Below are 25,249 nucleotides of genomic sequence, written 5' to 3'. Positions count from 1 at the left end.
AAGAAGTTTAACCGTATGCATTAGGGCAAAGAGGGCGTCTCGAAGTGTTCGAGGGTTAAGACTCTTATAAAATATACTATTTCCTGTGAATATCATTTTAAAATAAATTTGATTGGCTGTTTTTCATGTAATGCAAGTACGTAATTCACATACCCGCTTTCAAATTCTGCACGGTGATAGTTTAATAAGCATTTTAGGTACTCCTTTCAGTTTAAACACTATTGTATTGGCCCCTGTATCTAGTGCGTATATCATTATGGAAGATTTTTCTGTAAGATATTTGTTCTATATATGGTATATAGCAAGGGTGGTGACATTAAGAGTGTAATGGGAACTCCACTTCGAAACGCAGAAGAGTAGATAGATGGAAGGAGAACACTGAAGGCCTCTATGAGGGGAAGGACTTGTCTGATTACGTAATAGAAGACATTGTAATCGATGTGGAAGAGATAGAGGATCCAGGTTTGGTGAGAATTTAGACAGCTCTGGAAGACTTGAGATCAACTAAGACAGAAGGGATAGAGAACATCCCTTCAGAATTTCTAAAGTCATTGAGGGAAGGGGCAACCAAACATTTATTCAGATTGGTGTGCTGAACCTATGAGATGGCGATATGCCCTCAGAGTTTCGGAAAAATATCATCCACGCAATACCGAAGATAGCAAGGGCGGATAAGTGTGAGAACTATCGCACAATCAGCTTTACAGCTCCTGCATCCAAGCTGCTAACAAGAAAAATATACAGAAAAAAATGGAAAAGAAAGTTGAGGATCTGTCAGATGATGATCAGTTTGGTTTTAGGAAAGGTAAAGACACCGAAAGGCAGTAGTGACGTTGCGCTTGATAATGGAAGCATGGCTGAAAAAAAAAATCAAGACACGCTCATAGCATTAATCGACCATGAAAACGCGTTCGACTGTGTAAAACAGTGCAAGATGTTCGATATTATGAGAAAAACAGGAGTAAGCTGTAGGGAAAGGCTGGTAATATACAAGATGCACAAGAACCAAGAGGGAACGATAAATTTGGAAGACGAAGAGCTAAGTGTTCGGAATATAATGAGAGTACGACAGGGATACTACTATTCCCCCCCACCCCCACCCTGCTGTTCAATTTATACATCGAAGAAGCAATGACGGAAATAAAAGAAAAGTTCAAGAGCGAATTAAAATTCAGAGTGAATGATAAGATTCGCTGATGATATTACTGTCCTCAGTGAAAGTGAAGAGGAATTATAGATTGTGTTCAATGGAATGAACAATCTAATGAGTAAAGAAAATGGAATGAGAATGAACAAGAGAAAGAAAAAGCTAACGAGATGTAGCAGAAATGAGAACAGCAAAAGGCTTAACATCAGAGTTGGTGATCACGGAATAGACGAAGGTAAGGAATTGTGATACCTGGGAAGGAAAATTACGCACGACGGACAAAGCAAAGAGGACATAAAAGCAGACTAGCAGAGGCAAAGAGGATATTCCTTGCAAAGAGAGCTCTACTAGTATCAAACAAAGGTCTTAAATTGAGAAACAAATTTCTGAGGATGTACGTTTGGAGCAAGAATCGTATGGTAGTGAATCATGGACGGTGGCGAAGCCGGAACAGAAAAGAATCCAAGTGTCTGAAACGTGGTGCTACAGAGGACTGTTGAGAATTAGGTGGAGTGATAAAATAAAGAATTAGGAGAGATTCTTCGCGGAATCAGCGAAGAAAGGAACATATGGAAAACACTGACAAGAAGACGGGGCTGGATGTGTTAGGACATCAGTGAATAGCCTCCAGGGTACTGGAGATGGTGTACAGGGTAAAAACTGTAAGGCTGACAGAGATTTGTTGAATACATCCAACAAATAACTGAGGATGTAGGGAGCAAATGCTACTCTGATATGAAGAGGTTAGCGCCGAAGAGGAATTCGTGGTGAGCCACATGCAAGTTAGCAGCTCGGACAGAAAACTGACATGGACAGTCTCGCCTGAGCATTCTGTGAGCCACATTGCTCGCGAGTGCGTAGTTACTTCTGAGCACACACCATGTGCGACTTCACCGAACTGGGCGACACTTCACGCTCGCATGATAAACCGACAGCAGGTGGTCCGCGCCGAGCGACTCACTAGCTGCATGTGGGCAACGTGCATACTTGCAAGCAACGTGTTCGCGAATGGTTCATGGTCGCTCAGCTCGCAGATGTATACGCATCTTATCACAAAACCTTCCTGGTGGCGGTCATCCCCATATGTGAACGTGTAAAACTCATTCAGAGTTTGGAATTAATGCCAGTTTTCAGATGATGACACCGTTCAACGTCTCTTACAGTCATCAAGATCAAAGCGAGCTACAAAATGCTGTATCATACACAAATCTGCTAGGCGCAAGAAGTGGAAATAAATCCTGCAAAATAAACGGTGTGAGACACACCACGTGAGTACCATAGAAAATCCGTTAAATATCGGTTACACCATAAGTCACACAAATTTGAAACTAACCCATTCATCTAAATACCTAGAAATTAAAATCAAAAACAATTTAAACTGGAACCCAGACATAGAAAATGTTGTACGTAAGGCGAACCAAAGACTGTTTCATTGGTAGAACACTTAGAACGTGCAACGAATCTGCGACTTTGTCGAAATCTGACATGAAAATACAGATTAATTCTGACAACAATATAAAAAAGCAACCAGAAAATGTTAGTAATGCTTGACAATGTGATCAAACGTATCCGGACACCTGGCTGAAAATGACTTAAAAGTTCGTGGCGCCCTCCATCGGTAAGGCTGGAATCAATAAGGTTTTGACACACCCTTAGCCTTGATGACAGCTTCAACTTTCGCAGGCATACTATCAGTCAGGTGCTGGAATGTTTGTTGGGGAATGGCAGCCCTTTCTTCACGGAGTGCTGCTCTGAGGAGAGGTATCGATGTCGGTCAGTGAGGCCTGACACGAAGTCGGCTTTCCAAAACATCCCAAAGGTATTCTGTAGGATTCAGGTCAGGACTCTGTGCAGGCCAGTCCGCTACAGCGATGTTATTGTCGTGTAATCACTCCGCCACAGGCCGTGCATTATGAACAGGTGCTCGATCGTGTTGAAAGATGCAATCGCCATCCCCGAATTCCTCTTCAACAGTGGGAAGCAAGAAGGTGTTTAAAACACCAATGTAGGCCTGTTCTGTGATAGTGCCACGCAAAACAAGAAGGGATGCTAGCCCCCTCCATGAAAAACACGACCACACCATAACATCACCGCCATCGAATTTTACTGTTGGCACTACACACGACAGCAGATGACGTTAACCGGGCATTCGCCATACTCATACCGTGCCATCGGATCGCCACATTGTATACCGTGATTCGTCACTCCACACAACGTTTTTCCACTGTTCAACCGTCCAATGTTTACGCTCCTTACATCAAGCGAGGTGTAGTTTGGCATTTACCGGCGTGATGTGTGGCTTATGAGCAGCCGCCCGACCATGAAATCCAAGTTTTCTCGTCTCCAGCCTAACTGTCATAGTACTTGCAGTGGATCCTGATGCAGTTTGGAATTCCTGTGTGATGGTCTGGATAGATGTCTGCATATTACACATTACGACCCTCTTCAACTGTCGGCAGTCTCTGTACGTGTCCCTTCACGTTTCCAATTCACTATCACATCGGAAACAGTGGACCTAGGGATGTTTACGTTTGTGGAAATCCACAGACGTATGACACAAGTGACACCCAATCGCCTGACCACGTACGAAGTCGTTGAATTCCGCGGAGCGCCCCATTCTGCTCTCTCACGATGTCTAGTGGCCACTGAGGTAGCTGATATGGAATACCTGGCAGTAGATGGCAGCACAATGCACCTAATATGAAAAACGTATGTTTTTGGGGGTGTCCGAATATTTTTGATCACATAGTGTATTTATTAGGAACAAATCGAACCGTTACCGCTTTCAAATCGACAGATTCACCTTCAGAACACATATTTCCATAACATTTTTTGATGAACTTCCTGTATCTGTTCATTTTAGTTACAATAAATGCTAATTCGACATAGATTGCATTTAGTGTATCATCTACGGCCCGCGAATTTCCTGGCGCAACGTCTATGTCCACATTGTAACCTCTCTGACTGACACTGCCATGGTGCAGTTTTCTCTTTGCATATAAGCATCCGCGCGGCCCAAATACCAAGATGTGTGTGTATGTGTGTGTTGGTCTACATTGTCTGCGCTTCCAAATTTCAGGAAATTATTACCCAGCAATTGGCTAAATATGCACTGCTTCGAAAGCAGTCATCGCTGCAAGGAAAAAGACGAAGCATTTTCTGTGTCAGTAACACAAAAATAATTCAGTTCATATCTCAGAAAGTTGTTTACGGTATGTTATTTCATTTTTACGTTCCATTCTAATAAAACAGTTTTTTTGTTCCTTTGTTCTTTCCTGTAAGGCACCACCATCCCAAGGAACCTTCGCTATAATCGACGAACATCACATGCACTGCATGATGTAATTTGGAATACGTACAACAATCTGAAGACGAAATTGTCAGAATCCAATAACGGCGCTATTTGTTGCTAATGTATGGAATTATTAACAGTGGCCGGTTGCTGTTCTTACTTTACTGTAAGACTTGACGTAAACGTACACTACGCTTGTCCGTCCTCATCTGGAGCATTGCTGCGCGGTATGGCATCCTTACCAGTAGAACTGACGGAAGTCCCCGCAACAGTTCAAAGAAGGGCATCTTGTTTTGTAATAACGTCAAATATGGGAGACAGTCAAATGGTTCAAATGGCTCTGAGCACTATGGGACTCAACTGCTGAGGTCATTAGTCCCCTAGAACTTAGAACTAGTTAAACCTAACTAACCTAAGGACATCACAAACATCCATGCCCGAGGCAGGATTCGAACCTGCGACCGTAGCGGTCTTGCGGTTCCAGGCTGCAGCGCCTTTAACCGCACGGCCACTTCGGCCGGCGGGAGACAGTCATTAAAGCGAAAAGTAATACCGCTGGGACGAAATTTCGACCGCCAATTTTCTCCTCTCGGTGAGAAAATATTTTGTTGGTCATCGAAGTAAAATAAAAGAAATCAGAGTTCACGTGGAAAGATTTAAAGAGTTCATTTCTCCCTCCTGCTTTTTGGAAGTGGTAGAGAAGAGATATAGTCAAAATTGTTTTCTATGCGCCTGCCATACACTTAAGCTTAGTTGCAGGGTAATGAAGTCGATGTTTATAAAAATTAATGTGCGTTTCACATAAATAAAACAGGAGTCTTAGAGGCAATTGTCGCCCTTTTCTTTGGACGCTATGATAACAGAGAGATTTCTTAACGTTAAATTTCAAAACGGGTACAGTGAAACCGAAAGATGCAGGAAAGTCCTCTAATTGCTTCTGTTCAGCACATATGCTGTTTAGCCTCTATATTGCAGACCTGCAGGAAACACAATCAAGATAGTTCTGGTACGCTGACGATTGGGCCCTCGCTACAAGATGTAGCACAATTGAAGCATCTGAGGATATCCTAACGAAAGACCTGAAGATAAAGGGTGAATATTTCCGTAAGTGGAGACTTCAACCAAATGCTTCCAAAACAGAGGTTAGTTGCTTCCATCTCAACAACAAACTCGCTGGAAAGGAACTCAACATTCGATTTGAAAACACCGTTCTCAGGCATAATAAAACTCCGAAGTACTTGAGCATGACGCTGGACAGAACACTATCTTTTAAAGAGCACCTAAGAAAGACGGCCGAAAAATTAAAGAAAAGAAACAATATTATTCAAAAGCTCTGTGGTACTACCTGGGGAGCAACGGCCTCCACTCTCCACACCTCTGCTTTAGCAATTGTATTCTCGGCTGCCGAATATTGTGCTCCGATTTGGCTAAACAGCCCACATGTAAAAAAGGTGGATGCCCAGTTGCACAACACTCTAAGGATGATTTCTGGAGTAATTAAACCCACTCCAATGAAATGGCTCCCAATATTAAGCCACATCCCGTCGCCACACCTGCGACGTACTGACGCCCTTGTACGTGAATACAAAAACATTGTGGGAAGTCAAAGCCTGCCAATCCACCAAGACATTGAGGCTGCAAAGACTAATAGGCTTCAATCTATGAACCCGCCAACAAGAACAGCACGGAACTGTGTACAAGAAGGTTTCAGTATCACAAATGCATGGTCTGAAAAATGGAACGCATGGCAAAATCATAACATTCTTTGCCTCCGTGTGACTGCGAAGAAAGTCAGACCATCATTGTTGAAGAGTGTTCCAGAAGAGCCTATAATGGGAGCCCCGACGACTTCCTGCTCGCAACTCCAGAGTCAATAGATTATATTAATAGACTTGGTGTTTGTTTGTAAGCCTTAAAATTTGTTATATTAGTAATGTTTGTTTGCAATTATTAACGTTTGTTATATTAGTGATTTGTCTGTTTCTTTCCTATGTGTCTGTATTGCCATTCGATAAATAAAATAATAAATTAACAGTTCTGTGGAACCCACTGACGCCCTTTAATGTTAAAAGAACGGTCAGCGTAGCATTTGGCTGGAAGTTGGCCCGCGCGTGGGAGACGGGGAGTCAACGACATTAGCGACGCTGGACGAGACGGGGTGGGGCGGCTCGGGTCGGGCACTGCCGCCTTTGGCGACCTCTGGAACCAGAGACCAGAGATATTGATTGCCACAGCGGCCGCTGGGCGTTGGCGGACGCTGGGCTCCTGTTCGCGGCGCGATCTTAATTTTCGCGACGCGATCTTGATTTTCCCGACGATCCATTTCGCCAGTTGAAGTACATGACGTCTAGGACAAAAAAAAAAAAAGAAAAGAATGAGTCGTCACACTGTGGAATGACCTACTCGTATTTCCTAATGCAATCACCTGGCTGTGTGCTGCAAAATCGGAATGCGATGATAACGACGACGGCATATGTTCTACATCTATATCACTACTCTCAGTTCACATTCAAGTGCACGGAAAAGGATTTACTGAATCACTTTCACACTACTTTTCTACAGTTCCATTCTCGAACGGCGCACAGGAAAAACAAACACCTAAAACTTTCCGTTACTCTTATGTTATTACAATCATCATTTCTCCCTATGTAGATGGGTGTCACCAAAATACTTTCGCATTCGCAGGAGAACATTACAGGTTAACACTGCGGGAAAAGATCTCGCCGGGTTGAAAAACATCTTTGTTTTACGGGGGGTAGGACGTCAAACGGGCCGACTTGGAGCAGGAGAGGCATCACAGGACATTTTAATTTGCACTGTCTATACTTTTACAAATAAATTCATAAAACATTGTCAGCATGACCAGGAAGGATTCAGGATTCACACTCATTGCAGTGGAAGTTCGAAAACATAACAAAATAATTTTTTTTACGTGTGAAATTTCATCATTTTTTCACTTTGTAATGGCTGCAGTTGTTGCTATAGGTACACTTTTCTTCATAAGTTAGAGAGATTCTTCGATGAATTTTGCACAGCATACGTACCATACTTACAGGTGTACAAAACTCTATAATTTATTTACTTTATGAAAAAACGAATGATCTGTTGTATTTTAAACTTCATGTTTAGAAAGAACACAAATGTTGTCGTTAATTAGCTCAATTTTTACCACAGTTTTTAATAGATTTGAAAAATTCTAGAGTTTCATACACCTTTAAGTATGGTTAGTATGTTGTGCAAAATTCATCGAAGAATCTCTCTAACTTATGAAGAAAAGTGTACCTATAGCAACAAATGCTGCCATAAGTAAGTGAAAAAAGTGATGAAATTTCACGTGTAAAATAAAAAATTATTTCTTTATGTTTTAGAATTTCCACCGCTAATAGTGTGAATTCTGAATCATTCCTGGTCATGCTGACAAAGGTTTATGAATTTATTTGTAAAAGTATAGACAGTGGAAATTAAAATGTCCTGTGATGCCTCTCCTGCTCCAAGTCGGCCCGTTTGACGTCCTACCCCCCTTAATGCTTCCCATCCCAACTCACGTATTATATCTATGACGCTCTCTCTCCTCCGCGATAATACCAAACGAGATGTCCTCCTCTGAACTTTTTCGATGTCCTCCGTCAATCAATTTGATAAGGATTCCATATTGGATAGCAATACACTGCCAGAGGACGGACAAGCACAATGTAGAAAGTCTCTCCAGTGGACCAGTTGGACGTTGTAAGCGTTCTGCTAATAAGACGCAGTTCTTAGTTTGCCTTCCCCGCAACATTATCTATCTGATTGCTCCAGTTTAAGTTGCTCATAATTCTAATTCCTAGATATTTAATTGAATTGACAGCCATCAGACTTGTGTGATTTATTGTGTAACCGAAATTTAACGGTTTCCTATGTCATGTGGATGTAAACACACTGTACTTTGTTTAGAATCAACGCCACTTTTCGCGCAATACAAATAAAGAGTCTAAGTCATTTTGCAATTGGGTTTGATCTTCTGACGACTTTACTAGAAACTTAATGACAGCATTATCAGCAAACACTCTAAAGGGGTGCTCAAACTGTCTCCTAAATCATTTAGATAGATTAAGGCAGCAGAGGGCCTGCAACACGTCCTTGGGGTGAAATTTGCGACATAAGCTATTTAAGAAAAAGGACGAAAAGTTTTATCACCCGAAAAAATAAACTAATGTAATCTTTTCTTTTTGAGCAGGTACTTTCCTACAGTCCTGGGACACATTGAAATACTCGTAATCGCGCCACAGTACCTAAACGCGTAAGGGAGACAAAACAGAATGACGGATGCATGCTGTCGTCCTATGACGCGATTATTTCGATGCGGACTAAAAGTGCAGATATGTATCTGCATACAAACAAAACATTGATTCTGTTACTTTATTTTTTTCGAGGTGGTAATTAAAACTTTAAAGACTATCTCATGTATTTCTTTAAAACGGGTATACACGAAGGTGCACATGAAGAATGTAGGAATTATAAACATGAAAGGAATGTTACTTCACCATCGTGCACTTCAGCTGCACTGCAACACTCTGAAAACGGGTAACTCTGGAAGAAGTCTGATGAGGCATCGAAAATCGGATATGTCGAAGGAAATTGATTCTTTTGTTTCAACGTTTAATGAAATTTGCTACACAAAATTTATCAGTTAACACGACTCTATTTCTTTTTATTTTCGATATGTAATTCTACCTACCTTGTAATCGTTAATAACATTTCTCTCTTATCTTTTTTTCTCTACGTGGTCGGTGTTGTATACCGAGTTTGGCAGTGTTAGTGGCATTTGGTGGGCAGATGCAGTCGCCATCGCCCCCCACCCCGGAAGGATTCTGTGTATCGTATTTGTCTGCGTCTATCGTAAATACCATGTTCAAGCGTGACGAAGGAAAAAATTGAAACTTATATTCCGGTAAATTATTACGAATGTAACCTTTCTGACAGGAAATTCAGTCGCACAACTGAGACTACGCGCCACAGCAGCACAATTTGATTAGAAACCTCTTGAGATGAACGGTACCAAAACCATTTTGGAAATCTATAAATACGCAATCAATTTGAGTTCCCCATCGATAGCACCCATTACTTCTTGAGAAAAAAGAGCTAGATGTGTTTCACAAGAAAATATTTTCGGAATCCGTGCGACTGTGTGTCAACAGGTTTTTTCCTCGAGATAATTCAGATGTTCGAACACATTTATGTTCAAAATTCCTACTACAAATCGACGGCAGTGATATGGGTCTGTGATTGATCGGATTACTCCTACTTCCTTTCTTGAGCATTCTTGTGGCCTGTTGCCACTTTCCAGTCTTTAGGTACAGATCTTCCGTCAAGCGAGCGGTTGTTTAGGGTTGCTGAGGATGGTGCTATTGAGTCAGCATAATCTGAAAGGAATCTAATTGGTATACAGTCTGGAGCAGAGGACTTGCCTTTTTTAAAGTGATTTACCCTGCTTAGCTACATTTAAGTTACTCATCTCGGAAGCAGTTCTTGATTGAATTCTGGAATATTTACTTCATTTTCTTTGGTGAAGGAAACCGTATTTAGTAACTCCGCTTTAGTAGCACTGTCGTTGGTAAGATTACCATGGCTACCGTGCAGTGAAGGTGTTGATTGTCTCTTGACACTGGTGTACTACACATACGACCAGAATCTCTCTGGATGCTCTGCCAGATTTCGAGATAGAGTTTCATTGTGGAAACTATTAAAAGCATCTCGCATTAAAGACCGCGCTGAATTTTGAGCTTCTGTGACACTCTGTTTTTTTTTTAAATTTGGCATGCTTTATCATTACTTCTGGCAACTTTCTAACACCTATTTTGCGCCAGCCCCTATTAGCCACATTGCAATATCGATAAACTCTTTTCACTACAGAACGGAATTTACTGTTCCCATACGACAATCAAGGGATGGCGAAAAATAAGTGGTAGAAAGTGTTCGTCCACTTTGGTTTAATAGTATGCCGTAAATGATTCTCCTTGTGATATTGCTGTATTGTAGCTCTGAAAATTCTGTAATCACGCACTGATGTCTCAATTCACATTTCAGAACGGAAGCACTAACAGTGGAACAGCAGTACTGTGAACCTACACGTTCAAGCGGCTGCTCCACTTCATCCACAAAAAGTCACTGTTTGGTGCTCAATCTTTGCATTATTGGACCCATTTTTATTGAGAAACATGTCACAGAAGACAGGTACAGACTAGTCCTGGAACATGAATTTGTGCCGGCTGCACGACGGTGCCGAATGCTCTGAAACTACTAGTCTATGCAGGATGAAGCACTCCCACACCGTACTGAAAACGTATTCCGTTCTTTCTTTTTTTTACTGCAAGTCACGTCAAGTCTTAGAAGGAAGCACTTAAGAATTCACGACATCCAGAAACTTATGTCCCGATTACGCCAATATCGATTATTTTTTAGAGGTACATATGGGACCTGAAGGTAGCATAATGAATTGTCGAAAGTGGTAGCGAAAATAAAATAAAAGAACTTCTCAGTTTCCATGGCTGTTTGGAGAATTTCTTTGTTATATCGTCGTAAAGCTCCAGGACGGAGGAGGAAGCATTGTGGTCTGGGGAATGCGTTCGTCGTTATGGGAGGCCGTGGTCTAGGGTTAGCGTCTTTGATTCATAATTAAAACGTCTTCGGTCCCGGGTTCGATCCCCGCCACTGCCTAAACTTAGATAAATAATCAGCACTGGCGGCCGAAGACTTCCGGCATAAGAAGTCAGCCTCATTCTGCCAACGGCCTTGTCAAAGAGGGCGGAGGAGCGGATAGAGGTTCAGGGCACTCTCTTGTCCTAGGGTTGGGAAATTGCCCCTAAAGGCGGAAGAATCAGCAATATCAACGACATGAGGATGCAGAAGGCAATGGAAACCACTGCATTAAAGAGACGAAACGTGTATCCACAGGACATGTGGCCTGTAATTGAAGAAGTGCCATGATGATCTCTCCATTGGCAAAAGATTCCGGAATAGTCTCCCATTCGGATCTCCGGGTGGGGACTGCCAAGGAGGAGGTTACCATGAGAAAAAGATTGAATAATCAACGAAAGGATAACGTTCTACGAGTCGGAACGTGGAATGTCAGAAGCTTGAACGTGGCAGGGAAACTAGAAAATCTGAAAAGGGAAATGCAAAGGCTCAATATAGATATAGTAGGGGTCAGTGAAGTGGAAGGAAGACAAGGATTTCTGGTCACATGAGTATCGGGTAATATCAACAGCAGCAGAAAATGGTATAACAGGTGTAGGATTCGTTATGAATAGGAAGGTAGGGCAGAGGGAGTGTTACTGTGAACAGTTCACTGACCGGGTTGTTCTAATCAGAATCGACAGCAGACCAACACCGACAACGATAGTTCAGGTATACATGCCGACGTCGCAAGCTGAAGATGAACAGATAGAGAAAGTGTATGAGGATATTGAAAGGGTAATGCAGTATGTAAAGGGGGACGAAAATCTAATAGTCATGGGCGACTGGAATGCAGTTGTAGGGGAAGGAGTAGAAGAAAAGGTTACAGGAGAATATGGGCTTGAGACAAGGTACGAAAGAGGAGAAAGACTAATTGAGTTCTGTAACAAGTTTCAGCTAGTAATAGCGAATACCCTATTCAAGAATCACAAGAGGGGAAGGTATACTTGGAAAAGGCCGGGAGATACGGGAAGATTTCAATTAGATTACATCATGGTCAGACAGAGATTCCGAAATCAGATACTGGATTGTAAGGCGTACCCAGGAGCAGGTATAGACTCAAATCACAATATAGTAGTGATGAAGAGTAGGCTGAAGTTCAAGACATTAGTCAGGAAGAACCAATACGCAAAGAAGTGGGATACGGAAGTACTAAGGAATGACGAGATACGTTTGAAGTTCTCTAACGCTATAGATACAGCAATAAGGAATAGCGTAGTAGGCAGTACAGTTGAAGAGGAATGGACATCTCTAAAAAGGGTCATCACAGAAGTTGGGAAGGAAAACATAGGTACAAAGAAGGTAGCTGCGAAGAAACCATGGGTAACAGAAGAAATACTACAGTTGATTGATGAAAGGAGGAAGTACAAACATGTTCCGGGAAAATCAGGAATACAGAAATACAAGTCGCTGAGGAATGAAATAAATAGGAAGTGCAGGGAAGCTAAGACGAAATTGCTGCAGGAAAAATATGAAGACATCGAAAAAGATATGATTGTCGGAAGGACAGACTCAGCATACAGGAAAGTTAAAACAACCTGTGGTGACATTAAAAGCAACGGTGGTAACATTAAGAGTGCAACGGAAATTCCACTGTTAAATGCAGAGGAGAGAGCAGATAGGTGGAAAGAATACATTGAAAGCCTGTATGAGGGTGAAGATTTGTCTGATGTGATAGAAGAAGAAACAGGAGTCGATTTAAAAGAGATAGGGGATCCAGTATTAGAATCGGAATTTAAAAGAGCTTTGGAGGACTTACGGTCAAATAAGGCAGAAGGGATAGATAACATTCCATCAGAATTTCTAAAATCATTGGGGGAAGTGGCAACAAAACGACTATTCACGTTGGTGTGTAGAATATATGAGTCTGGCGATATACCATCTGACTTTCGGAAAAGCATCATCCACACAATTCCGAAAACGGCAAGAGCTGACAAGTGCGAGAATTATCGCACAATCAGCTTAACAGCTCATGCATCGAAGCTGCTTACAAGAATAATATACAGAAGAATGGAAAAGAAAATTGAGAATGCGCTAGGTGACGATCAGTTTGGCTTTAGGAAAAGTAAAGGGACGAGAGAGGCTATTCTGACGTTACGGCTAATAATGGAAGCAAGGCTAAAGAAAAACCAAGACACTTCATAGGATTTGTCGACCTGGAAAAAGCGTTCGACGATATAAAATGGTGCAAGCTATAGGGAGAGACGGATCATATACAATATGTTCAACAACCAAGAGGGAATAATAAGAGTGGACGATGAAGAACGAAGTGCTCGTATTAAGAAGGGTGTAAGACAAGGCTGTAGCCTTTCGCCCCTACTCTTTAATCCGTACATCGAGGAAGCAATGATGGAAATAAATGAAAGGTTCAAGAGTGGAATTAAAATACAAGGTGAAAGGATATCAATGATACGATTCGCTGATGGCATTGCTATCCTGAGTGAAAGTGAAGAAGAATTAAATGATCTGCTGAACGGAATGAACAGTCTAATGAGTACACAGTATGGTTTGAGAGTAAATCGGAGAAAGACGAAAGTAATGAGAAGTAGTAGAAATGAGAACAGCGACAAACTTAACATCAGGATTGATGGTCACGAAGTCAATGAAGTTAAGGAATTCTGCTACCTTGGCAGTAAAATAACCAATGACGGACGGAGCAAGGAGGACATCAAAAGCAGACTCGCTATGGCAAAAAAGGCATTTCTGGCCAAGAGAAGTCTACTAATATCAAATACCGGCCTTAATTTGAGGAAGAAATTTCTGAGGATGTACGTCTGGAGTACAGCATTGTATGGTAGTGAAACATGGACTGTGGGAAAACCGGAACAGAAGAGAATCGAAGCATTTGAGATGTGGTGCTATAGACGAATGTTGAAAATTAGGTGGACTGATAAGGTAAGGAATGAGGAGGTTCTACGCAGAATCGGAGAGGAAAGGAATATGTGGAAAACACTGATAAGGAGAAGGGACAGGATGATAGGACATCTGCTAAGACATGAGGGAATGACTTCCATGGTACTAGAGGGAGCTATTGAGGGCAAAAACTGTAGAGGAAGACAGAGATTGGAATTTGTCAAGCACATAATTGAGGACGTAGGTTGCAAGTGCTACTCTGAGATGAAGAGGTTAGCACAGGAAAGGAATTTGTGGCGGGCCGCATCAAACCAGTCAGTAGACTGATGACCAAAAAAAAAAGGGAGGCACAACCGATCAACACAAGTATACATCTATATTTGGGGACCAAGGGGACCCAGTCCACCCCTACATTCAGTCTGTTTTCCCTTGGTACAGTGGCATCTACCAGCAGGACAACGCACACAGCTCACAATGTACGTGCGTGGTTCGAAGAGCGCCAAGAATGAGTTTATCGCACTCTCCTGGCCACAAAACCCCGTGCATCGAAACCCAATCAAGAATGTACGAGACCATCTCGATGGGTCTATCGGCGGCGTGGGTTCTCAACCAAGGAACCTAGCGAAACCGGCCACGGCCCTGGAGTTGGCAAGGCTCCACATTCCTGTCGGTACCTCCCAGTGCCACACCGACTTCCTTCCTCCACATCTCTCAGTGGTCTGCACTGCAAAGGTAGTTATTTAGCCTTTTGACTGGTGGCCACATTAATGTGACTGGGAAGTGTAGACGGCACAGTTGTTTCCATTCCTAATACTAAGCTGTTTCAGGTTAGCTACTGTGGGATTTCTAGCGCCTTGCATTTGGTGATGGACTCCAGTACCGAGACCTATGTGGTGGTGCTGTTCTCTCTGGAAACATCCGAGATCCAGCCAAGGGAAGTTTCGTTCCTAATGATTGTCTTTAGTGAAATTATTACCTAATTTTTCTTAATCGGTTGAGTCTACACAAAATGGACGACTCAGTGCTGTTCCGTGTTTGCTGAGTCAGTTTGTATCATATGTGATAAAACTAAACACGGTGCTAATCTTTAGTTAAATTTTTCTTAGGTGTATGCCACTTTGTAGAAAACTGACATCCTGTGCCCGTGGCTATACACAAAATGTAGGTTGACTCTTGCAGAGAAGATAACAGCAACTCGTGAGTGGGAAGTACTTTGAATCACATACATCGATGCGCCAAAGAAACTGGTAGAGGTATGCGTATTCAAACACAGAGATATGTAAACAGGCAGAATACGGCGCTGCGGTCCCCAACACCTATATAAGGCAGTAAGTGTATGGCGCGATTGTTAGATCGGTTACTGCTGCCACAATGGCGGGTATCGAGATTTAAATGAGTTTGAAAGTGGTGTTATAGTTGGCACACAAGAGATGGGATACAGCATCTCCGACGTAGCCAGGAAGTGGGGTTTTTTCGTACGAACATTTCACGAGTGTACCGAGAGTATTAGGAATCCGCTAAAACATCAAATCTTCTTGCACTAGATCAATTTAATAGTCATTGGAGAAATTCTGTGAAAGAGAAACTGAGGCATGCAAATACAGAGCTAGACGTTATTCCTTGAGGACTGACTTCACAACCGTAACCTCTTGATGTCTCGAACAAATAAACCATTTAAAGTGTATATAAGAGAGGAATGGAACAAATGGATGATAGATGAAACCCAACTTGAATTCACGCCGAAGGGAGCTTTAAAACGACCTGCAATCAAACAAGTGTGTTGATAGAATGAGATTTTCACTCTGCAGCGGAGATGTGCGCAGGTTCGCAGGGGAGCTTCTGTTAAGTTTGGAAAGTAGGAGACGAGGTACTGACAGAAGTAAAGCTGTGAGGACGGGGCGTGAGTCGCGCTTGGGTAGCTCAGGTGGTAGAGCACTTGCCCGCGAAAGGCACAGGTCCCGAGTTCGAGTCTCAGTCCGGCACACAGTTTTAATCTGCCAGGAAGTTTCAAGTGTGTTGATAGATGAAACAGATGTGCTCTACTGTGGGAGAGGACATCGCTGTTGAACCTTTCAAGAAGTGGGGCATAAGTAATGCTCTCGATGGCAGTGAAAACCATCTTACACTGAAGCGCAAAAGAAACTGGAATAGTCATGAGTAATCAAATACAAAGATATGTAAACAGGCAGAATACAGCGCTGCAGTCGGCAACGCCTATGTAAGACAACAAGTGTCTGGCGCAGTTGTTAGTTCGGTTACTGCTGCTACAATGGCAGGTTATCAAGATTAAGCGAGGTTGAACGTGGTGTTACAGTCGGCGTGCCAGCGATGGGACACAGAATCTCTGAAGTAGCAATGAAGTGGGGATTTTAATGTACTGCCATTTCAAAAGTGTACTGTGAATATCAGTAATCCGATAAAACACGAAATCGCCGAGACTGCTGCGGCTGGAAAAAGATTCTGCAAGAACCAACGACGACTGAAGAGAATCGTTCAACAAGGGAAAAGTGCAACCATTTCACAAATTGCTGCAGATTTCAATCCTGGGCCATCAACAAATGTCAGCGTGCGAACCATTCAACGAAACATTATCGATATGGGCTTTCGGAACCGAAGGCCCACTCGAGTATGCTTGATGACTGCACGACACAAAGGTTAACGCCTCGCCCGGGCCCGTCAACACCGACATTGGACTGTTGATGACTCTCAACATGTTGAAGGTCGGACAAGTCTCGTTTCAAATTGTATATATGGGTATGGAGACAACCTCATGAATCCATGGTCCCTGCATGCCAGAAGGGGACTATTCAAGCTGGTGGAGGCTCTGTAATGGTGTGGGGCGTGTGCAGTTGGAGTGATATGGGTCCCTGATACGTCTAGATACGCCTCTGACTGGTGACACGTACGTAATCATCCTATCTAATCACCTGCATCCATTCATGTCCATTATGCGTTCCGACAGGCTTGGGCAATTCCAGAAAGACAATGCGACACCCCACACATCTAGAATTGTGGCTCCAGGAACACTCTTCTTAGTTTAAACACTTCCGCTGGCCACCAAACTCCCCAGACTTGAACATTATTGAGTATATCTGGGATGCCTCGCAACGTGCTGTCCGGAAGAGATCTCCACCCTCTCGTACTCTTACGGATTTATGGACAGCCCTGCAGCATTTATGGTGTTAATCCCCACCAGCACTACTTCAGACATTAGTCGAGTTCATGCCACATCGTGTTGCGGCACTTCTGCGTGCTCGCACGGTATTAGATAGGTGTACCAGTTTGTTTGGCTCTTCAGTGTATATAAAGAAAATGCTTCATACGGTCTTCATTGCCGCATGAACACAAGGAACATAATGGCGCGGATTTTTCAACCTAAGCAACCACTTTAATAATTTATTTACCTCGTTTAAAATCGTTGGAAGGCACAATTACACTTAACAGGCATTGTCTCAGATCTTGTTTTGGTTGCAGGTCACCACTACCCCAAGGAAATGTCATCATTTTGGAGAACAAAAAGTGAAATCTAATATAAGTGTATCTTAAGGCGAACAAGCCGTCTGTTGATAAACCTGTCGGTTCGAAGCCGGTAACGGTGTTATTTAAAAGACTAAATAGTATTATCCAGCTGGTTGTTGTTATCTTCTCTTGAAGAGTCAACTTGTATTTTCTTAAGTGTCTTGTTATGTTGTAATGCTGGAGTAATATTATTCACTAATTTCAGTGTTTGTTGGACCACTATGTTGTTTTATGCTACGACACTGGACACTTTTATAGAATTTAATAGTAATATTCTATTCCTGTCGTTTTCATTTTTGAAAGTATTGTATTTATGAAATGAATGAATGTAAATAATTGTTGAAATCAAATTAAAATTGTAGTGTTTCCAGTAGAATGTATAATTGTTGTACTGTCAATTCAGTCGTTATCACTCTTTTATTCCTCCTGGACCTACTTGCATTCCACAGTACGTTTCACTAGATCCTTCACACTGTTTTGTACGGTATGAATATAGATTGATATGTTGATGTAGATTCTAATTCCCCATATCGACGTCTAGACTGAGCAAATATTTTCTGTATCTCTCTTGTGTCCTCAACGTTGGCGAACAGTTAATAGCAAATATTTTTTAAAGCGAATGAAGGGCATCTGCGTGGAATCACGTGTTATCCACAAGGTGAGATATTATCGTGGTCGAACAGGATATCAGTTTAGCGGAGATGCAAAGACTTTCATTAACCATGAATTTCAGTACACAATCCAATGTTACCTTGGTGAGCAACTTTCAAGAATCTCAGGTGATGGCAACTAGAGATGACTGAAGCACTTACGTTGTGATGTACTGGTAACTTCCTAGCTATGACCGTTATATACCGTTAATCCGTTTCTGTTTTGCAGAATTTGATAATTCGCCCTTATCTGCATTTTGTTTATTTGCTGTTTGAATCGACATCGCCTGGGACCTCGCATACTTCTCGAATATAAAAACATTGTTCTGCAGTTTAGTGGCTAAACTAGTGAGTGCTGATAATATGCAGAGTTTATCTGCTGGCAACAAACATGTGCATCATTCCAACGACACAAACTATGGAAAACTACGTGGCCAGTAGGCGAAGGTCGTACGAAGCATGACGGCCTAAAAGTCAAGATAAATATCTGACATTGTCGGCTGGAGACCGATCTATCAATTCAGTTCAAGAAAGCTTCTGATATGAAGTTTTTTATTGACTTGATCGCACCATCTTCAGATCCACAGAGAACGGGTTATGAAATCATTCTGTGCGATAAACCGTACGAAACGGACTCACAATAAGAAGAGGGTAGAGGATTAAAAAATATAGTTGTGCCTTCGTGGCAAAACAGGGTCTTACAAATGTGGCACATTAAGAAGGACTGCATGCGTCTGGGATGCCTGCCCGCTGGGTGAGTGAAATGAAATGATCGTAAGGCATTGTTGGCCGGGAGACTCCATGCGGGGTGTTCGGCCGCCGGAATTGCAAGTCCTTTTTAGCTGACGCCACTTCGGCGACTTGCGAGCCAACGATGATGAAATGATGATGAAAGACACACAATACCCAGTTATCTCGAGGCAGATAAAATCCCTGTCCCCGCCGGGATTTGAACCTTTTTTTTTTGTAACGTATATAGTCTTTTATTTACAAAATAACAATTTTCGTTTTACAAATACAGTTTGCATTTTACTTGTAGAGACGAGACAATCCATTCTTTGCTTTTATTTTTCTTTTACTGTCCAGGTAATTATTTCAGTTGGTGCTTTTTTCCTAATTATTTTTTCGAGAGTCTGTCAGTCTGAGTTCGTTAGTGGGTTCTCGCACTGTTTATTGTTACAGTTTAGCTTTCTCTGAGTCTTTGTACACTACATTTGTACGTGTGGCAGAAGAAATTTGGAATAAGCATTGATTGTACGATCTAGTTATTTACACAGAATAATGAATAAATAAGGTTATTTTATGGAAATTTTACTTACTACTAGTTGTGTTATTATTATTATTATTTATATATATATATTTTGAGTTGTGGATGTGCTCTATTCATTTTAAAATAATATTGAATTATTACTATCTTCTTATTAAATCTTGTGTTAGAAAAACAAAGGGGGAGGCATTTTGCGTTGGGTCTTGAAGACGAGACCTTAGTGCCCCGGGACCCCGTGCGCGGGAAGCGAGAACGCTACCGCAAGACCACGAGCTGCTGACTGAGTACATAGCCGGGAGCGAACCCAGACACATGCGGCACTTCTTGATTTTACATGAATGTGTGGTGTCTGTTCGTTTGGACTTTCGCCTAAACGGGCAATGGATCCACCTTCTTCATTGTGGATGCACGTGTACGTCCGATCTCCTTTGGGAATCGGAGAGTAGGAGCATGGAAAATATGGACAGGGAGTGTGGATAGGTGGCGCTCGTTGGGAGTGTGGGTCGACCGTGAGACGTGCCGAGATAGTCCGCGCAGCTGCGGTAACACTGTGTCCCCGATGGCGCACTAACGCACCTGCCAAGTAAGCACGAGATCCCGCATTCAAATCGATTCCGCATGATGTCCCGATGCAGCTGACATCAGTAATCCCTCCCCTGTCCTTTCCTTTCCTTTCTCCCCTCTCCCCCCACCTCCTTCAATTTAGATATAACTTCTTGATCTGCCTCACTTGCACGACTGTTTTTCCACGAAGACACAGGCATATTTTTTTAATGTTCTGCCCTCTTTTATTACGAGCCCGGTTCGATGAACCGAAAACAGACGTGAGGTTTATCGCACACCATGATCTCATTACCTGTACTTTGTGGACTGAATATAATTGTGATCGCTTCTCAGTTTTGGTTATTGATAACTTGATACCAGTGTCTGAGTTTAATTTGTACACCACAGCACTGAAGATGATCACTATGTGATCGAACGTCGATTCTGCTAGCAATAAAACATCAATATTACGGCCAACGCTGACCTTCCTTTTAATTTAACATATATGGCCGTTGTGCTCACAGCACTCCATGGAGTCGCCAATCAATAAAGTAAGTGTTGCTCAAATATTCCACATATCCTAACAAAACAAATAACTAGAAGACTTACAGGCATCAAGAAATAGTAAATGAAACAAGTTTATACGTTACATTAACTGACGAGCCCACATAACATCTCATTCCTTTCGGAGAAGCTGAATATCAACAAAGCACAGTGCAAGAACCATCCTTATCTACGTGGTACTAACGGAAGATGCCTATTGAAGATACGTCAGCTGTTTGTTTGCAAAGCTGTCTACCGAGACGTGATCAAGGACGGAACAATAAACATCTCAATGACATCTCTGCTATCTGTTCCGTCGAGAGCACTGGAGACAGACAAAGAAAATATTCTTCTCATGTCGTCAAGACACTGAGGTCAACAGTCTGTGTTACGGTGAGATCTTTGATGTTAAATCGAAGGAAAACTACGTTACCTCGTTTGGTCATAAACAATACACGCTTATCAAACGACAGCAAGCAGTTGATTCTTTACAAAGTCTTCTGTATGCCCTGACGTTCGCGACCTATTTTTTTTCTTTTATTTTACTTTGTTGGTTTGTCAACCTGTCACATTTAACGACTTTACGTTGGACAATTTGTTTTTTGAAACATGAGTCTTCAGATTGGTTTATACGGCCCGGCACAAATTCCTCTCCTGTGTTAACTTCTTCATTTCAGAGTAACACTTGTAGCCTACGTTCTCAATTATTTGCTAGCTGTATTGCAATCCCTGTCTTCCTCTACAGTTCCCTCTAGTCCATGGAGGTCTCTTAAATGACAGGGAGACTACGTCGAAAAATGATACACTTCTGTTCCACTTTTCTTCAATAAAGAAATTTTAAAAAAAAATGTTTCAGGTTTTCATTTGACTCCCCATCGTGGCAAGGAGAGTAGCGACTTGCTTAACATCAAATCTGAGAATCCCTCAGCAGTGGCAAAATTGAAAGAATTCTCGTACAAAGTAAGCATGATTTCACAGCATCGCTGAAGCAAGGAAGATATCAAAAGTAGATTAGGATAGGTGAAGAAAGAATTTCTTCAACAAAAGATCGTTATGGTAGCCAGACGTTGCAATGGTAGTACGAATATATTACTGGAGCCAGGGCCGCACCGAGGGGGCTGGCAAGGTTGGCCCCACCAAGGACGCAGGCGCATGCACACAGAGGCAGCGCAGTAAATAAACTACTGTTTAAGAAAGTCCGCCAGTTCTCCTAACCGACTTAATCCTACATTCTGCCTAGGAGGAGAAGCATTTCCGTCTGCCTGCAAAGCTAAACGCACGCTGTTCGCCACAATGGCGTTTAACAGTGTCATTTCGTCCAAGTAGCATCATAAAGAAACAATTGCTACCGAACAGACGTCTATAGCTAACATTGTTTGTATGGCAACATAGCGCCTGGTACAGGGAGCTGTCGCTAATGTTCAACAATGCAGATCTTGTTTCTATTGCTCTCGAGTGTCCAGCCGGTTGTATCGTCAGACGATACCTGTTGCGTCTAGTATCAATACCGGCCAAGCCAATGAAAGCATATTTTTTAGTATGGATGATAAACCGCTAGAGACAGAACAATGATGGTCACAAGCGTTTTTCTTTCTTAGTTATATTCATAACGGTTTAATATTTAAGTTCTATAGTCTTTTCAAATCTGATTCATAATGAACCGTTTGTTTGTTTGTTTAAATTTGACATGGCTGTTTTTGTCGCCATTTTATATAAGTTTACCCTTTTTTTTAAAAGCTTTACCGTTTTTTAATTTCAAAATCTTGTGAGAAAACCAGTTAATTGAAAACAAAGTGACAATGTAATTCTTTTTCTTTATAACAAAAAAAATTTAAACATAAATTGAGTAACAACACATCAAGAAGAACATCGTAAAACAGAGCAGATTACCAAATGGGCGTCCCCTATCCCTAAGAGTTTATAGTTCACTTATATCTTGAACACAATAAACAGAAAATTATCTGCAAATAATCAGAAATGTTAACAGAATTATCATTATGATAGACGCCGTTCACACATACTAAGTACGAGAATAATCGCAAAAGTAAGGTCTCCTATTTTTTTTATAAGTACATATACCTGTTTATTTCTACAATGGTTTACATCAGTTGACAGCTTGAACATTTAGCTATTTTTCGACATAATCACCATTCAATCGTATTATTGCTGTTTAAAGTCTTCAATTAGCTCTCATTTAGATTACAATAATGGACAACTAGCGTAAAGCATTGACTCAAACTTTGGTGGCCGTTTTTCAACTCTCATTACAAATGCAAGCTTTTTCACTGGGCAATATTATTGTTTTATAAGATTGCGGCCGGCCGAAGTGGCCGTGCGGTTCTGGGCGCTGCAGTCCGGAACCGCGAGACCGCTACGGTCGCAGGTTCGAATCCTGCCTCGGGCATGGATGTGTGTGATGTCCTTAGGTTAGTTAAGTTTAACTAGTTCTAAGTTCTAGGGGACTAATGACCTAAGCAGTTGAGTCCCATAGTGCTCCGAGCCATTTTTTATAAGATTGAGATGACTGAAGGTCTCCCATGTTGGGCCAATGTGTTCCTGCAGGAGACTTTTTTAAACGGCTTTTGTTTTTGAGGCAGAAAGAGTAATGATTTTCATTACTGTGTCAGGTGTCATTTGAGCCAGCGATTTTTCCTCTTTTACACTGACTCTGGTACTTCTTAATATCAGTATTGTAAAATACCTCACCTTTTACACAGACAGAGTTTTGTGCCTTCTTTGTTTTCTTCATAATCATTCTCTTGGTTTTAGCTAATGGAAAATGCCATTGAGAAGCAAGCTTTAATACATCAGCAACCTGTGATTTCCATTCATTCAGCTTCCAAGCCACATCCAGGTGAAAAACAGTTCCATGATTAGATAACGTATATTCATATCCATCAGATGGTCTGTAAGGACGTCATGCCTCCTTAGCTCTTCTTCTTTAATTCTCCCAAGTAAAGGTCTGGAGGTAGAAATGAGTGGCATATAATTGAGAACAGTAATGGTATGCTTGTGACCGAGTCAGGAACATTAGTTAGCAACCTGTCCGAGACTATTCCTACAACAGCGCTGTTTTTATTTTGACCAGCATATCCGTATGCTACCAGTCGAAGAGTGTTAATTCCGTTGAAATCAGTATCGTTCACATGATGATGTAAATCTGATGCAGTGACATAGGAATTTCATGTACAGTCTTTTTCATTCCAGGAATAAACAAATATATTGTCCTTAGCCGTTGATGCCCTTGAAAGGCCATGAAAAGTTGTGAAATTGTACACTAACAACTGTCTGCTGTAACATACAGCTTAATTCGGAATACGGGGCAGAGATGCTGCGACATTAAGATTGTTGCTCGTTACTTGACTTGCGTGGTTATGAATTCACTGCTTGCAAGACGTGGACCCGTCTCTTGCACGACCAAGAATTTAGTGCACTGTGACACGAACACATGGAGAATTTCCAAGCATGTTGTGTTAGTGACATACTTCTACATTGAACTGATAACTTGAACTCATTTTCGTAATTTTTTTCACTTGGAGGGTTCGATATTAGGGGCCTCACTTGTAGAATGAGAGTCTTTGCTATTGCGCCCCCCTTCACCACATGGCTCAGCTTTATCACGTCGGAATGGCTCTGTTAGGGGAACGGCATTGTGCCATTGTATCAAAGAATAAGAGAAACACTTCAAGCATAGCGGTGAATAAAAAAAATTAAAATTAAATGGACTGATAAAGTGTGAAATGAAGACATACCAAAGAAGAATGGACGAAAAGGAAGTTTATGCATGGTCAGTACCAAAATGAGGAACAGGTTCGTCGGACATCTGCTACGACTTTCAAGAAAAGTTATTGGCCCCGGAAGTTTAATAATAGTAAGGGCACTCAAAATGAGAAAATACTTGATAGATCATAGAGGAAGTTGGGTGTAGCAGCTACAAGCAGTTGTAAAGATTAGCACAGTGTAGGAAAAGATGGACGGCAACTTTAAACCCCCTGAAACACTGATGACTGGAAGCTCAAATTAAGTATGTAATAATAAAAATCATTACGTAAACACTCAAAGTGATTTATCATGACAAGCGACCAGAGCATATTTTCTATAAGTTATATACGATACAAGTTCTAACATGTCTACCGGAAATACTGCATAAAAGTGTTCATTCATGCCACATGGTGCAAAGCTTTGAATCCGAGAAAAGCACTTTAATATCTACACAGCGACCCTACATTTAGACTACAACGCCAGCTGGACGTCACATGGTGACGTCAGGAGCATACACAAATGATAACGTACCAGTGGCGGGGACTGCAGGCAAAACGAGCAGCTATTCGCGTCAGTCCTTTAATTCTTCATGAGGGTCGCCGGTATCGATCACGAGGGCATTAGAGGGCACTCGAGGAGCCAGGGGCCACCGTGCCATCGATATTCCAGCCGTGCGTGGGCACTCGGGAAGTGCTTTTAGCTCCATCTCTCCTTACCGCCACCAGCAAGAGATACACTGACCAATAAAACAACCAAGAAGTGAAGAGAGAATGAAATGAAGCTTTAAAGGTTGGGAGAGTACTGATGTTATTCCAGTGTTTACAGCATCGATTAAAACTTACAAAGAACTAGGCCCAGGCACTACTGTTTCCAAATAATTATCACTTACTTCCACTGAAGCAGATTCAATTTTTCCGAACTGTTACAAACTGCACTCTCATTTTCAACACCATAACACA

This window comes from Schistocerca serialis, chromosome 7 (assembly GCF_023864345.2).
Source record: "Schistocerca serialis cubense isolate TAMUIC-IGC-003099 chromosome 7, iqSchSeri2.2, whole genome shotgun sequence".
In the NCBI taxonomy this organism is placed as follows: domain Eukaryota; kingdom Metazoa; phylum Arthropoda; class Insecta; order Orthoptera; family Acrididae; genus Schistocerca; species Schistocerca serialis.
The sequence above is the reverse complement of the archived record's forward strand: the minus strand, read 5'-3'. Positions refer to the sequence as shown.